Genomic DNA, 17699 nt, shown 5'->3' with positions numbered 1-17699 from the left:
AAATCTCTTCCTAAGCAACACCTATAATAAATATAAAACCCTTAGCAAATTTCCAGTTTCTATCCGTACTGGTTTGGGGAGGGGAATGATGAATAAGTGAGCGAGTCATTCAGTCAGGATATAAACAGTTCTGAATACTGTCATGTCGCAGTATCTCGCGTTTCATAATCAATCAGGAATTTCGTTTCTCAGAGTTTTGTATGGTGCTTTCATATGCATATTTCAGCTCACTTCCTGATCTTTAGTCATATAGCCTTCTTTTCAGTTCTTCGCGAAAATTAGTTCGGCGCGATTGAATTTCTTTCGGTATCGGCAGGAACTGCTGTTTATTGCGCAGGAACAGCCTGTTGTACCGTATAATATATTGAGCATCAATATTTTTGAAGTTCTGCTGTCTTGTTCTATACTGTACAAACCGCAATACTGATATCACAGCCATTATTATTGATTAATTAATATTGAGCGTTAAGCGCAGAATGACTGTTTTGGATATGTCGATATTGGAAGTTAATTCTGAAATGATGAACAATACTTTTTAAACCAATACCCTTGAGGTATATTGTCCTCCATATCGATAGATATTGAATGTATTGTGCTGTCTATAATTAGTGTCCTGTTATTACATGCTCCGACTTCACTACCGGCATTGTAAATGAGTGTAGTAGGCAAATCATGAAAATACGCGATCGCAATAATTTCAGACCCCAACGGGCAGATCGTTACTGCAGTTTTCAAAGTTTCTTCTTCTTCTTTTTTTTTTTTCTTTTTAATCTGTAGTTTGGTCGGCAGCAATTCCAGTTCTCGTATAGTAAGTTCAGTTGTGTAAGTTGTCAATTACATATCTTGTTTTATCTGCTTGACGTACTGAAGGTTGATACTCTTCGGGCATTTATCCAAGGCATTTTTTTCTTCTGTTGATTTCACAGTGAATTGCAGTGACTTTTCCTTAATGTGAGTATTGTAGCGCAGAACGAACGAGGTCGCTCTATGAAGTACCATTCGTAGGGAGCCAGTGTACAAGCAGCCAGGTTGGCCGAGCGGTTAAGGCGCCAGACTTAAGTTCTGGTTCCCGAGAGGGAGCGTGGGTTCGAACCCCACACCTGGCAAATATTTTTACTTCTGTGTCTGTATTTGTTTTAATGCTGTATGTCATGTAAATCAATATTTGAGAACTGCAAACATAATTATAGGTCAGCTGCATCATTTGTGTGTCAGAGATTCGTGGCACGCTAAAGCATTCAGGGCAATACAGTACATATAGTTTTGAATACGTTACGGTGGACAGACATCAGAAAAATATAGCTACATAGCGATTCGGCTATCTTTTTGATGTAAGTGGTTCAGTAATGAAAAACAGCGCACTGTTTCCGTATTTTATACCTCATATATATATAATATGTAATTAGTAAAATCGTTCTGTAGTCCATCTGTATCATTATTCTGTCACATGTTATTTCAGTTTCCTGAGCATCTCCGTAACTCTCAGTATTCATTTGCGAGTGCCAATGGGAGATGAAGTAATACTACGTGTATCTTCTAAATGTTTTGCCACCATTACTGCAGTGCGGTTTCTGAACATACGCAAGCATAACTGACATGACATTGTGTGTAAGCGAACATCACAAAAAGCGACAAACTTTCTTTTTAATCTTCTATGACCTGGAAGAAAACATTCATTTCAGTGCGAGACCTGTCATGCAGGCTGCATTGAGACGCTTTAGGCGCTCTCAGAATTAAGTAATGTTTTTCCATGAAGGTATAACTCGGTACGTGCTCTATTTACACATAGTGTGTCCGTTTACAGGAGTCGATTATGGAGTATTACTCGTCAGTACGGGACGCTGACCAGGTTGTATTAATAGAAAAATAAAGAGAAAATCCAACATTTGGGGTGCGTTTTCGTCGCGGTTCGTCTAAATTTTATTTAATGGCATGACAGGAAACTCATACATTCAGGCACGTAGCGTTCTATTAGTAAGCGCACCAGCATTACGGAGGTGCTCGACAAAAAGCTGTGCCAGACGCCACAACAGAGTTGTGCGTCATGGGGAAGTAACCTATCTGATCAACAGTATTCGGACAGCCCCCATGTAATGCGGAGCTGCCAATTAGATGTCACCAGAGGCCATTAGATGTCACGAGATGCGGGCTAGCCAGTATAAAAGGAAGTGGGTAGTATTGTGTTTTCAGTAGGTCATTCGGAATTCCGATGCGCAAGAGCGAAAACTGGCGATCTGAAGTGAAGGGTGTGGCGGAGCTTGCTTCGTCGGCGGTGCTTGAGTGTGGTCAACAATTTGGACGCGACTTCTCAATGGCGCTATCGGCGCGCAGGGCTGTTCATTGCTATTCATCGTGTGCATAGCAACCTCCTCTTGATCTGGCGGGAAACACCTCCTTATGGCAGCACCTCACAAGAGCCTGTTCCTGCTTCTGCTGCCGTCTGCCCTGTTGGAGGAGGGGAGTAGTGTTACAACGTTCTGTCGACAACGAGGTCGTTAGAGACGGAGCACGAGCTTGGATTAGAGATGGATGGGAAAGGAAATCGGCGTTATCCTTTCAAAGGAACCATCCGAGCATTCGCCTGAAGCGATTTAGGGAAATCATGAAAAACCTAAATCAGGATGGTCGGACGCGGGTTTGAACCGTCGTCCTCCCTAATGTGATTCCAGTGTGCTAACCACTGCGCCACCTCTCTCGGTGTCTGTCTTGTTGGGACGTCGCCTGCAGCCGTCTGTCCTCTTGGGACATCGTCCGCCGCCGGCTGCCCTGTTGTGTCGTCTCCACTGGCGTTCATGCCGAAGAGTGGACTGCTGCTATGGACACTCTTCCTGAGGCTACTTTTGCGTTCCTCATGGGACATCTGTCTGAGGGAGATAGCGCACAGAAGGATAATGGAAGTGGTACAGACCAGTCTCAAGTGTCATGCCACTGCTGCAGAGAACGAGTCGTTCTCCCAGTCTTTCGTCACTGCCTCTGTTATTATGCACCCTACAAAGAACACACTTCGCAAACTCGCCAAGGTGCCCAAGCTGTCGGAACTGCCGTCCCAGGAAGATGTTCTCATCGTTACCAAGCGCAAACACACCGCCAGGACTGCTGTGCTGGATCAGACGCCAACCGCTCTGAAGACATCTTTGGCCCAAGTTGGAGACTCTGAGGTTGCCCCACCAATGACAAAAGATACTGCATCGCCACCCATTCTCATTGAGTGGACAGAAGACTTCAGGTCCTTCCACCTGAAGATCATGAGTGCAGCCTCGCCAACATCCTTGTGGGTTGCAGTTCACGACCTCTACAAGGTTACCCTGCACTATGCTGATAACTGTGGCAAAGTGATGGAGTTCATCTGCAAGTCATCTCCTCTTCAAGATGTTCACAAATCACCAGAAAGAAAAGCTTGAAGATTGGGCTTCAGCATACGCTCCACATAGCATATGAAATCTCCCCATACTCCCAAGGTTATGCAGCTCTTCCTTGCTGTTCTCATTAACAACGAGGAAAAGTGGAAGATCTTCCAGCAGGAATTTGTGGCCCAAGTCAAGTTACAGTAGAACTCCATACCAAGGGGCTGCACACTGAATGCTTCTCCTGCCAGGGTGTCAACCAGGTGGCTAACCACTGCTCCATGCTAGTACACTGTGTGAAGTGAGCTGGTCCTCACCACAGCAAGGGCTGTGCATTCAAGGCGTGCCTCGAAGAAGCAGATAAGTAGGCTACATCATGGCAGGTACATTCTGGAGTGAGCTTTGCCACTGGACGGGATGAGGTGTCGCCACCTGTCCAGTCAGTGTCACCATTGCCTGTAGTCCATTTGGGGCTTCCGTCCCATCCTGATCTGTCTGATGCTGATTTTCCTATGCTGCCACCAGTCCAACATAATGCCGCAACTGCTCTGCTTGGACATTGCCACCTGGTGGCGCACGCCTCCACTACTCAGTCATCAACTGCCTCCCTGCAGTTGGTCAGCCGCGCTACCACGCGCAGTCGTGGCTGTAGTAGTGCCCTCTTGCACTTCCCCAGTCCCATATGACGTGTCTTCTGCTACAGCAATGACTCTGAGCTGTGGGAGATCCTAAGATCCATCCACAAGCTTGTCCAAAAACTGCCAAGTCTCATGTTCTCTGCAGTTGCAGCTGAGGTCCAGGCCATGGCTCCCATTCTCTGTCACCAGCATCATGGCTAATGCCTTCATCCGGGGATTCATTGTTTATGCCTGAAGTGCTAACGGTATCTGCACCCAGGCTGGCGAGTTTCGTCAGTTTCTTCATGACCGGACCACTGACACCTGCCTCATTTGCGAAACTCATCTCAAACCAGCAATTGTTGTCCATGCGATGAAGGCACTGCGGTCTTAGTTAAGAAGTCATTCCATCACCACATGCTACAGCTGCTAGCTCTGACCACAGTCGGAAGTCTGTACTTTGACTGGGTTTGTCACCTTCATTGCAGCGTGCAGTGAATCCCATGGGATACTCAATTTGACTGACATCGATGTGGCCATGTTGTTAAGGGGAAGCTCTTTGTTGCTGGTAACTTTCAAACGAAACATGCAGAATGCTATACCAGTGGCCAGCATCTCCTTTGTGTCTCCCAGCAGTATGGTGCAATCATCCTGGGGTTGTACGATCCCACTATCTATCCCAACTGGAGCGTACCTGATGTTATGTACATCACCATTCTTAAGGGAATTCGTGCATTCACTTACACCTCAATGAACTGCATGCTATCCTCAATACATTTACCAATGCTGTTTGGTATGGACGTAGACAGCATAGCACCACCACTTTGTCACTGCTCTCTTTGTGACTTCGATTGGGATTATTTCTGGGCTTATGTGGTTGCTGACCAAGAGACAATGCCCAACCCTGCTGTCATCGAGGCTGATACTTCTCTGTATCACTTCACACGCAGCACACTATGGATGGTGTGGGCAGCCTCTCCCAACCACCCTGGTTGCCAGACTTCTCATGGCCACTGCCTCCTCACATCCTCGAGGCCATTGGGGTAAGAACCAGATTTTCTGACAGTGGCAGCAGACTTGTCATCTGACAACAAAGCGATGTCTCCTCTAGTTCTGTCGAGACACCCAGATGGTGCTCAACAAGCATTGTAACCAGGACTGGGCAGCAAAAATTGCCATCTTCCACCTCAATGGTGGCAGCGCCTGGCAAATGGCAAAAAGCTTCCTCCACCAGCAGCAGCGGATTTCATTCCTGCAGGCAGGCCAAGATGTCATCTGTGATACTGATGCAAAAGCCTGTGTCTTGGCTGATGCCTACATGGAAACTGTCTCTCTCGTGGTGGATCCCATTGACTCAGAGCTCGTGATGGAAGTGCGGCTCCCTAGGTTCCTGGCTACCATTGCTGAAGATGACACCATCCACCCCATCTCAGAGGAGGAGGTAGGAATTTAGCTCCAGCACCTCAGTCCTTCAAAGGCTACCCTGTGACAACTTTCTCCCACTGCTCATCGCCTGCTGACCTCCATATTCAGTATCGTCCTTTGATGTGCTGAATATTCTACGTGGAAATGTGGATTTGGTGACCCTTCCGAAGAGCAGTGAGGATCCTTGGATGCCACAACATTATCAGCCTTTCAACCTGCCGCAACCACTCTCTAAGGCCTTCGAATGGCTCTATGATAGGACGTTATTGCATCATGTGACTGTGGAGGGTCTCATCCTGGATAAGCACTTTGGTTTGTATAGATGGTGCTGGATGTGTATGACACTGTACTCAGCATCAGCAAAAACCTGGACATGGGAATGCTGCACCACTGCCTGCAGCTCACCTGTGACATCTTTGATGCCTGGTTGACAAATTAGTGCCTTTAATTCAATGCCACAAAGTGTTGGGCACTCATATTCACATAACAGGCACTTAATCTCACACTGCCACTGGTCCACAATGGGCAGGCACATGGGGATGACCCTGGACCACAGTCGAACATAGCAACCCCACAGCTGTGTCATTTGTTAACAAGGCATTGGGGTGTCTCTGCACCTTGTTCCACTGCTCAGACCAGCATCTATTCTTCCCCTGAGTTGTGGTGTAACCCTATACTTGTCCTAATTCATCTTGTGTTGGAGTATGGTTCCATCGTGTGGGGCAACGCTGCTCCAACCCACATCAATCGTCTCCAGGTGTCACAGAGTTGAGCCCTACTACTCGCCCTGTGTCTCCCATATGACTACCCTACTCACCAGCTTTACCTGGACACCTGCGCCCCACTCCTGAATGATCGGTTCCAGCAGCTACTCATCTTTTCTGTCTGACATCATCCTCGTTGGACAACTGGGACATCAGGTTCATCTTCAGCTGACCTTCCAATGCTCAGATTTCTTGCAGGCATTACTTCCGGCACTCGGACTGTTGCAGGTATGCGGAATATCTGTAACAACTGAGGCCAACTTCTTGGACAACTCTGGTCAGTGATGTCACGAGCTAACGACAAACAACAACATGACTGCAGGAACAGCAGGCAGCTGCTTAGCCTGGGCAGCACGAGGCATGGGGGACCCTTTCATTTCTGAGTGAGTGAGTGAGTGTGTTGTCAGTAGCGACACTGTAACAGGGGAATAGTTCGATCTGGAGAGTTCATTGCAAACAAACATGGACTAGCCATTGGATATCTCTTGAGCAACAAATCCATCAAGGGCATTTGAAACCTTCTAAAACTGTCCAAGTCGACTGTGGTAGGTGTGAGTGTGATATGGAAATGCGAAGGAACAATCGCAGCTTTAAAATCTGGTATATCTCATGTGCTGACGATGGGTCCGTAGTTGTAAAAAAATGCATGAAATCAGCAGAAGGAATCCCTCGTGAGTTCCAAAGTGCTACCAGCAGTTCAGCTGCCAAATCGATGTGTGTGGGGAATTAAAAAGAGTAATGAGTGAGCAGCTCCTCATAAACCTGACATTTTTGTAGTGAAAGCTAAGTGACTCTTGAGGTGGTGCGAAGAGGACGCCACTGGATGGTAGATGACTGGAAGCAAGCGCTTTGTAGTGACGAATCACGCTATACCATGCAGAAATCTAGTCGAAGGGTTTCGCGAATGCCTGGAGACCTTTACCTGCCATCATGTATAGTGCCAAAAGTGAAGTACAGAGAAGGTGGTATTACGGTATGGGGGTGTTTTTCGTAGTTACGTTGTGGTCCCCTTATAGCGTTTAAGGAAATGCTAAGCACAGAATGATATGAATTTTACAGCGTTGTGTACTGTTTACAGTAGAGGAACAATTGGGAGACGATGGCTGCTTGTATCAGATTTGAAGACAAAGATTTTGAGCAATAATCAAAAATTTAACATTAACAATGATGGATAAATTGAAAAAGTTTTAAGCTCAATATTTTTTCAAAAATGAATATGTCAATGTTTTTCTAAGTACCGAAAATATAAAATGTACAAAAAGACTGTTAATTTGGCTTTTTTAGGTACTTGATACTGTGATATGACAAGGTGCCAATCATGCTCGATGAGAGGGTCCTCGAGAAAATTTTGTTCAGAACCCATGCTCTAAGCCATCTGGCTGTGAGCATTCCCTATTGAACGATAGACGCAGATGGCACTTGGCAGCTGTGGCGCTACGCTGTCTGCTGGCGGACGACGTTGAAACCATTTTCAGTACATCTTCTGTTCCCTGGTTCCATATACCGTCATCGGATCAAAATCAGCACTGTTTTTCCAGGTATACTAATTTTTTGCGGCGATGTATATGTAGGGTCGAGCTGGTGATAGACGGAGTCCAGCTGCACCTAAGGAGCTGCTAGCTGTGTACTTCGTCCCCTGCACCACCAGCGGAGCACTGAAGAAAGTTAATCTGGTCAGAAGCCTTGTGCTTTCCTGCGTACCACTGTTGTCATTTTAAAACCTTTCCTGTCAGAATGTTAAAAAAATTAGTAAATCACTGTAATTGGGCGGAGCAAGTAGTTCTATAAAATGCTAATGGTTCCTTGATATTAATGTTGCCGGCTTTATAGATTTATAGAAGTGTGTTCAGAATTCTGCACTTAATAGTTCTCATGAAACATGGAAATTGGGAAACACACACAGTAAGAACATATGAAAACAAACAATAAGAAAATTATTCAGAATTCCAGTAACCTATAGGGTAGATGTTAACTCCGATTCACAACAGACAATCGTAAGTTTAAGTCATTAGCGACTCCCGTATGAGTTCACAGTTATACTGCTGTTGCCACGCGGGATGTGGAAAACGAAACGCCAGGATAGTTCTGAATCTGCTTCACAACAAGACGCACGGTATTCTCCAAGACGATAAAAATAGTTGCCCACACAACCGCGACCAGAATGTCGTCAGCGACGATTTAGTACAACACGGAGAAAGCTTGCAACCTGATAATAAGCACGTAATGCATACCGTCAGCAAGGTGAGAGATGTAATGACACGATATAAGCTTTGTTTATCTCTGCTACCAACGTCTAACTCAGTAGGTACTGTAACAAGCAAAAGTATAATTTCAAAACACCGATTAAAGCCACTGCCTACGCGACCCTTCACATTTTGTCTTTGTCAACATAAGATGAACGATCAAAGAGCTTATTACGCCACTAGTGTGGAACTGCCATCAGCTACAGGTCATCTCACACCCAATACTTTCTGCCTCGAACAATGGTCTGCGCCCCCTACTTGTAACTTTTCTACCAACTGTGACATCAGACATGTCACTTTTCCTAACAATTGCGCTCTTCATGTTGTTGCATTCTTGCAGTGCCACCTTCTTACTAACATGCTTAAAGTAATTTTACGATCATATTAACAGCTCAAAAACGTATCTGAGGCGTGTTGCAGCTTGTATCAATAGAATTCTCCCTTCTATCGTATAGGGTGACAATAATTTAACTAGATGGCGAAAATAACCTAAATTAGTTACAGACTTCGGCGTGCACACACTTTATTCAACATGTAAACGTCACTACAGATGTTCGGATTTGGGTTATGACATGTTCGATATGCGTGGCATCATTGGCGATGATGCAGCGCAGACGAATAGCGAAATTCTGCATAACCCGCTGAAGTGTCGGAACATCGATGCTGTCGATGACCTCCTGAATGGCTGATTTCAGTTCAGAAATGGTTTTGGGATTATTTCTGTACATCTTGTCTTTAATATAGGCCCACAAAAAGAAGTCGCGCGTGTTCAGATCCAGAGAATATGGCGGCCAGTCGAGGCCCATGCTAGCTGCCTCTGGGTACACCAGAACCAGAATGCGGTCCCCAAAGTGCTCCTCCAGGGCTCCCCTGCTTCGATAGGGTGGAGCTCCGTTTTGCATGAACCACATTTTGTCTTAATCGGGGTCACTTTGGATAATGGGGATGAAATCGTCCACCAAAACCTTCACGCACCGTTCGGCCGTCACCGTGCCATCAAGGAATATCGCACCGATTATTCCGTGACTGATACTGCACACCACACAGTCACCCGTTGAGGGCGAAGAGACTTCTCGATTGTGAAATGCGGACTCTCAGTCCCCAAAACGCGCCGGTTTTGCCTATTGACGAAACCATACAAATAAAAGTGGACTTCGTCGATAAACCAAACCATAATGCGCTTACTAATTCACATCACGCCCTGCGGCCAACGTCCTAATGCAAATCGTTCAGAACTTATGACGATTTCATTTCATACAGTTCAGTAAATGCCACCCTGCGTCTTTACACTCTCGAGCTGGCCTGTCACAAAGGCTGGACGCGCTCACCGCCAGGTAAAACTATGTAACTTGGGAATTTCATGCATTAAACTGAGCGTACATGCTATCTACAACACTTGTGCATGTCGATTGTATCTTTTTTTTATGTACGCCAAATCCATCAGAGGGCGTAGAGTCCCAACAGTACAGTGTGTTTTTACCTGAGTAGCGAGTTATTTATTTGTTAGTGTGCGAAACTCTTCCTGAGTTGTGTAGCGTTCATTCAAACTATAATTATATCACACTAATTGGAGTGAAAGCGTAAGAACAACTCAAATAGGTAAGAGCAGATTTGTTTTGAAAGGTAGAGGAAGTGCGGATGGACTAAGAGTGCACAGAGCCCAAAGGTTATCATTCGATGATGCAGACCAGTTATTCCTCCGCTTAAGGTTGCAGGCAGTTCTTTATAGTATACGTTGCAGAGCGTTTTTTTTAGTCTTCCTCCTATACTTTGGAACCTATGTACTATTTATTAACGGTTTACTTGAGAGTAGTGTAGTTCTGAATCGATGCACGAGTAATAAGCAATAATTAACTGGTTGTGAGGTTTTAACGTTACAACAGACGTGCTATATGTTCGTTCCTTGTTAATTTTATTACAGCAGTTGGGGAGCATATAAAAGTTAAAAACCAGTAATGAGGAAATCACATAACTTTTAAACACACACAATTTTGCCAGCAAAGGCTGTAGAATGGCTAGGGAGAGGTAAATACCAAACGCTCAATGTAGGTGCCAGGTTTCGCCATCTGAAGGGGGGCCCCTGCCGCTGGAGGTTCGAGTCTCCCTCGGGCATTGGGGTGTGTGTTGTTCTTAGCATAAATTTAGTTTAAGTAGTGTGTAAGTCTAGGGACTGATGACCTCAGCAGTTTGGTCCCTTAGGAATTCACACACATATGAACATCTTTTTTTTTTGGAGGCGGGCTCTTGTTTGTTCGATGACGGTGGGTTCCACGGACACGCAGGACATGTCACAACCTTTTTATTCTGGACCATTCCCCCCGAATTATCCTCCCTTCCGGTTAGCAGGAGAACTTCTGTGAAGTTTGGATAACTTAGTAGCATTTGAAGCCTTGTCGAAAAGGCAGAATATTCGCGAGCTCAAGAACTGGGCGAAGAGGAGGGTAAAAAGAGGCAAAGATTACTTGTTGGAATCTTGCGTCAAGTTTTGATCTCCTAAAAAGTTTCAAATCGTTGGACATTCCGTTTCAGAGTGAAACCCCCATTCTGGAATCTGGATGTCTCTGCAAATTGCATGTTTGCTAGAATGCGTCCAGAGCGTTTTACAGTGGAACATTCGTTTAAAAAAATGTTATGGGAAATGCAGATGCCAGATGTCTTAATGATACTGAACAAATGAGTCGCAATAGTACCAATTAATGTGCAGTGGAGCCTTAGAAATTGGTTACGTTTTCTAACAAAACTACTGATTGTTGCGATTAGAGAAAAGTTGTAGAGGTTCGACTTTTTCAGCTAGTTCTCCGAATTGTTAAACCTTTTCTTGCCGGGTAATTTTGGAACAATGTCGGTAGGGCAATGACACGGGAAGAACATCGCGCAGTGGGACGCTTTGATTACCGTAACGACAGACGTCATTAAGCAGCGGCGAGGGCGCACGTTCCAGGAAGTGGGACGTTCGTAAAAACTAGGGGTACGAGCGGGCGTGCCACGGAGAATCAGGTATCAGCATTACAACTCACGATGAGCATGGCCACGTTTAGTGCTTATCGGTAGGTACAGGCCACGTGCTGCCGATGTGTTTCCCCTCTGTCTCTTTTTACAATATACACAGAAATTTCCGCGCATACATCTCAGTAGAAAGAGTAATTAGACATCACTACACAACGAATTACGACAAATGCACACGATCTACGAAAAGGAGCAGATCAGCGGTTGCTCATCCTTTTATTATGTTACGGTGTGTGTGTTTGTCTCTTGACTGTGATGATCTTGAGAACCAGGAGACCAGCACGTTGCTGTTTTGTCACAATCCAGAGAATACGTGTGGAGTATTTTGAGATAAAACGAACCAATCTTGACAAAAAAAATTTACAATTTTGTGTGCATGCCGCGAAGACGACTTAAGAATTAACTAATATGTACACTACTGGCCATTAAAATTGCTACACCACGAAGATGACGTGCTACAGTCGCGAAATTTAACCGACAGGAAGAATATGCTGTGATATGCAAATGATTAGCTTTTCAGAGTATTCACACAAGGTTGGCGCCGGTGGCGACACCTTCAACGTGCTGACATGAGGAAAGTTTCCAACCGATTTCTCATACACAAACAGCAGTTGACCGGTGTTGCCTGGTGAAACGTTGTTGTGAAGCCTCGTGTAAGGAGATGAAATGCGTACCATCACGTTTCCGACTTTGATAAAGGTCGGATTGTAGCCTATCGCGATTGCGGTTTATCGCATCGCGACATTGCTGCTCGCGCTGGTCGAGATCCAATGACTGTCAGCAAAATATGGAATCGGTGGGTTCAGGAGGGTAATACGGAACGCCGTGCTGGATCCAACCGGCCTCCGATCACTAGCAGTCGAGATGACAGGCATCTTATCCGCATGGCTGTGACGGATCGTGCAGCCACGTCTCGATCCCTGAGTCAACAGATATCCGCATGGCTGTGACGGATCGTGCAGCCACGTCTCGATCCCTGAGTCAACAGATGGGGACGTTTGCAAGTCAACAACCATCTGCACGAACAGTTCGACGACGTTTGCAGCAGCATGGACTATCATCTCGGAGACCATGGCTGCGGTTACCCTTGACGCTGCATCACAGACAGGAGCGCCTGCGATGGTGTACTCAACGACGAACCTGGGTTCACGAATGGAAAAACGTCATTTTTTCGGATGAATCCAGGTTCTGTTTACAGCATCATGATGATCGCATCCGTGTTTGGCGACATCGCGGTGAACGCACATTGGACGGTGTATTCGTCATCGCCATACTGGCGTATCACCCGGCGTGATGGTATGGGGTGCCATTGGTTACACGTGTCGGTCACCTCTTGTTCGCATTGACGGCACTTTGAACAGTGGACGTTACATTTCAGATGTGTTACGACCCGTGGCTCTACCCTTCATTCGATCTCCACGAAACCCTACATTTCAGTAGGATAATGCGCGACCTCATGTTGTAGGTCCTGTACGGGCCTTTCTGGATACAGAAAATGTTCTACTGCTGCCCTGGCCAGCACATTCTCCAGATCTCTCACCAATTGAAAACGTATGGTCAATGGTGGCCGAGCAACTAGCTCGTCACAATACGCCAGTCACTACTCTTGATGAACTGTGGTATCGTGTTGAAGCTGCATAGGCAGCTGTACCTGTACACGCCATTCAAGCTCTGTTTGACTCAATGCCCAGGCGTATCAAGGTCGTTCTTACGGCCAGAGGTGGTTGTTCTGGGTACAGATTTCTCAGGATCTATGCACCCAAATTGCGTGAAAATGTAATGACATGTCAGTTCTAGTATAATATATTTGTCCAATGAATATCCGTTTATCATCTGCGTTTCTTCATGGTGTAGCAATTTTAATGCCCGGTAGTGTATCAAAAACAGTCTTGATCACAATTTATTTATTACGGTCATCTTCAGAACAATGAGTAGGAACCTCCTTCTTGCCGCCGGAGAGTAGTGATTCTCCAGCAGAAGGAGGTTCTTACTCATTGGTCTGGAGATGACCACAGTAGTGATCGAAACCGGTCACCGTAATAAATAAATAGTGATCAAGACTGTTTTTGATTGTAAATATTTGTAACACATTGATCACTGTCACTTCCATAATGTATTCAAAAGTAATTAATTCTTCCTTGTCTTTCCTTTTATTGAAGTGAGGGGGACCGGTTATTGTCTGCAAGTTTGGGAGCTTCTTCAGCTGGTTTGCAACATGCAACATGCAAGTTAACTTGAAAAGACCAGAGGGTCATATATGTTTTCAGCACTGAAAGCAGTCCTCTGAGCAAGTACAGGGCAGAGAATTCGGCTTGTCCTGTCTTTGCACAGCAGGCGCATTGAGGGTGGCCTGCATCCCATAAAAATGCATTGTGTGACACACTAGTAGGAATTCTTTTCACCTACTGTGCTCTGCCATGCCACAAAAGGATGTTCATTCAGATCTGAATAACAGGCTCTGTGATTGGCTGACAACAATTTCCGTAGAAGGCGCATTTTCCCATGTATGTCTACATGGAAACCTTTTGGTCGGCTGTTGTGGGAGAGATTTTCTGCCTTCATCCCTGCGCTATATGACAAAATCCGTGAGAAATTGCATACGACATTCTTATTGGTCGGAATTCGCAAGGTGTGCTGCAGTTGGCCGGCGAGATTCGTATGCTTGCTGATCCAGCCAAGTTTCAGAGAGTATAGTCAGAAGACAGTAGCTGTCTGGAGACTGAAGAGGCACCGTCGAGAATGCACTTCGCTGTAGGCAGCTGCAGAGAGAGGTGTCTCCATCTAAGAGGTCGAGGCGAACTCAGAATTTCCAGCCGCTACTACCGCCGTCCCTTTTCGAGTAGTAAGCATGCATGATCAGTCGATTCCATCACCGAGCTGAGGGGGATGCATGGTCAGTTACTTTACATCATGATCCATTTGCACAGTTTTAACGTGTGCAGCCAGCTAGTTGGTACCATCGTGCACTTTGGTAATCCTGTTCGTATTTGTACCTGCTTTTCAGTGTTCTTTGCCGGCCGGGGTGGTCGAGCGGTTCTAGGCGCTTCAGTCTGGAACCGCTCGACCGCTACGGTCAAAGGTTCGAATCCTGCCTCGCGCATGGATGTGTGTGATGTCCTTAGGTTAGTTAGGTTTAAGTAGTTCTAAGTTCTAGGTGACTGATGACCTCAGAAGTTAAATCCTATAGTGCTCAGAGCCATTTGAACCATTTCTCAGTGTTCTTTCCTTAAATCACCAACCATTTTCGCAGTCATTGGCTGTATCCACATTATAGTTTCATATTATGCTCTCATGTGTCCAACCACCTTTGCCAAGTCCATATTTCATAATTACAAAGTTTTGTCCTCGTGTTAACTAATTACATGCTTAATTCAGTGTGTAATGCATTGTTCGATTTTCTTATAGTAATAAACCAAATTATTACAATAACCGCTAGTTTCCTTTAGAGTTAGATGAGTCCATTAATATATCCATGTGAGGTGTGATACCCATACTTTCATGTTTAATTGGGCATCCCTAGTAGTTTTTAATAAGACGTTATCCACTGCATGACACTGTTTCTCGTTAACTTTGCATGATCTTTTGGGGAGCTTTCTTTCCGTGTAAGTCGCTAGGAAGCGAACTTATAGCATTTTAGGGGTATGCTAAACAGCTCAAGTGACACCCTGGAGGACCTTTATGTCGTTTGCTTCTAGATATGCTGCACTTTCCCAGAATTCTACCAACATATTTCAGTCTTCCATCGCCTTCCCACCTGCAGATTTCGTGTGTACTTACTGCTGTTTAATGTTACTTATTTACTGGTAGGCTATGCACTGCACCGACCATCAGTCTCCGCTGTATATTGTCCTGTGCTGTTTCCTTCCAGTTGATTACATCCACAGCTTCCACATCTGTCTTTACGATGCCTTCCCGTCTGTTTTAATAGCAATGTGGGGTCGTTTTGTCATAATGTGGGGAATGAAAGCCTACTTAGAAAGTTAGGTAAATACGGATCGCTTGACCTGCCCATTGGAGTCGTCTGCTCTTTTGATATTGTAAAAGACTGGGCTGGTTCGTGATCTCATAAAATTCATTGTTCTTTCTTGTTCCCAAATATTTCCGTCTCTCACCGCGTCCCAGGTTCTTCTCATCGCCTGTCTTTCGAATTTTAGAAGGTTTTGAATCTCCGTTTTAGTTAGTGTCCAGCTCTCTGAACTATACGAGGACAATGGCGCGTACAACAACATTGCTGATCTTCGTTTTCGTGGAATGTAATATGGCTTTACACTTCGACGTATCTCTGAAGCAATATAGATTTCTGGAGGTAACACAAATTATTTCATGTACTTCAGTGGATATATAATTATAACAGTTGTACCAACTTTCCAGGTACTTGAAATGCTCGACAGACTTAAATTATCTTCATCAACTGTGCATTGCCCCTGTGCATATGAAATTCTTACGACTTGCATATGTGTCGTTATTTTTGTTTGTTGATTTTTTTGTTTACTGTTGCCCCTAAATGCTTTTAAACAATGTGATGTGCTTCAGGTGTTCACTATTGAACTTGCTATCGGATTCTTTCTCTTATATTTATCCACATTTAAACAGAGCTATTATTCATTACATCAAGTTGAAATTTGGCCCGGTCTTTCTGCATTTCCATACAATCGCCCGGCGACGATACTTGCGTGTTGACAACAACACCGTGCTGTGCTGCTGATCCTATCTCATAAATCATTTATGTGCAATGAGAACATCAGTGGTCCTTTTACTCTTCCTTGGGACTCGTCTGATGATACTTTCGTTTCTATGAAACATTCGCCGTCCAGTGCGATGTACCGCGTTCTATCAGTCAAACATTTATAAAGACAATCCCATTGCTGCGAATATACGTACTTTAGAATACTGAAACGTTTTTGACTTCAGCGCTTTTTCAGTTTCATATTTTCCAACGACTGTCTTTACTTAGTACAAAATATAAAGTTCCTGATAATATCCGTCATCTTAGGATGAGTTAGCTAGTGGGCAGTAAAAAAATTTGAAAACATTTTAAAGGCACTGATCGCAGTTTTCATATAAATCATCCGCTGCCCTCTATTCCCTTCTTTTAATTAAGCAAAACACGTTTATCTACGCCCGGATTAACGGACAAATCCTTCTGAACGTAAGTGGTAGTACACAAAATAGATAAGTTTTTGCCGGAGATAAAAATGGAGCATGTGATTCGAACACGACCTCGTCTCGGATACGTTGAATTAACACGCTTCGTACACGTAATTTGATTCAGTGCAACAACGAGAAGAAAAGTCGATAACCTCGGTTGACCCCTGTGCAGTCTCGTCACAGAACGTTAGTTCGTGTTCTCAATAGGCACATTGACTAATGCATTTTCGAAGTGGCGCTTGAAGTGCAGGCGTTCCTGGCTGCTGCTGCTACGTTCAACATTTGACGTTTACCTCATAAAGCCAGTCCTTATGGAAGTTTACTTCAGTCCCACTCCGTATTTACTTGCCTGTGAACATTGCTAAATATACGGTTTAAAGAGACAAATAAATCTTTGCCGGATGTGATTACGGTTTCTGAACTACGATAAGTGACATGTCTTGTAGCAGTGTAAATTACCCGTGTCGGTAGTGTTTTACCTCAAGTAGAAGGGCACATCATTACAGATGTTTGCTCGCGTTTAATAATGTTTGGGCAAGGAGGTGTCATGCCACGCAAAGCAAGCAATTTGCCGGGAGTAATCAACAGGGACTACACGAAACTTAACTCAAGCTGGTCAACTCAGGAAAGTAAAACACGTTTTCGTAAATATTGGACCAACGTCCAGTTCAAAGATACACGTTAACGACTTTTCTTACCGTGCGACCCATGTCGCAAGTGGTAATGACTCTGTAAGAGCGATTTTAAGCGTAATTGGCCAGGATATGAAGTATAGCGTAATTAGATAGAATAGGCGAGAAAAGTTAATCTGAGAAACGTGTCTCGGCAGAAGGGAACATATCAGTGCTTTTCTAGACATGGTCTTATAAGAGCCCGTGCGCTTACTTTCCTCCATCTGTCAACTTACTAACGCAAGCCAGAACAGAGGGATCCATTGATATCGTGGAATCTGAGCCGAGACACTTTGTTCACATACGCAGACCACTGCCTGAGAGGGTATTGAAAGGAGTGACAGGTAGTGGAATGCATAACGGGAGATTATGCACTGATGAGCCAAAACATACGACCGCCTGCTTAATAGCGAGTTTGGGTCGAATTCCGATGGTCCCGTGCCCACTGCAATCATAATTGACAATGTTGGTTCAATAGGGT

The 17699-nt window shown here is 44.8% G+C and overlaps 1 protein-coding gene and 1 non-coding gene across 2 annotated transcripts in view; one reads left to right on the top strand and one right to left on the bottom strand.

Moving 5' to 3' along the window:
• LOC126090494 (uncharacterized) overlaps positions 1 to 17699 on the bottom strand; it is a 687867-nt gene that overhangs the window by 49892 nt on the left and 620276 nt on the right. The window lies entirely within an intron of this gene.
• Positions 1024 to 1106, top strand: Trnal-uaa (transfer RNA leucine (anticodon UAA)). The gene has a single exon. It is a non-coding gene; the product is annotated as a tRNA-Leu (tRNA).

Source organism: Schistocerca cancellata, chromosome 1 (genome assembly GCF_023864275.1).
Source record: "Schistocerca cancellata isolate TAMUIC-IGC-003103 chromosome 1, iqSchCanc2.1, whole genome shotgun sequence".
In the NCBI taxonomy this organism is placed as follows: domain Eukaryota; kingdom Metazoa; phylum Arthropoda; class Insecta; order Orthoptera; family Acrididae; genus Schistocerca; species Schistocerca cancellata.
Note: the sequence above shows the minus strand (reverse complement) of the source record. Positions and strands in the feature narration are given on the sequence as shown.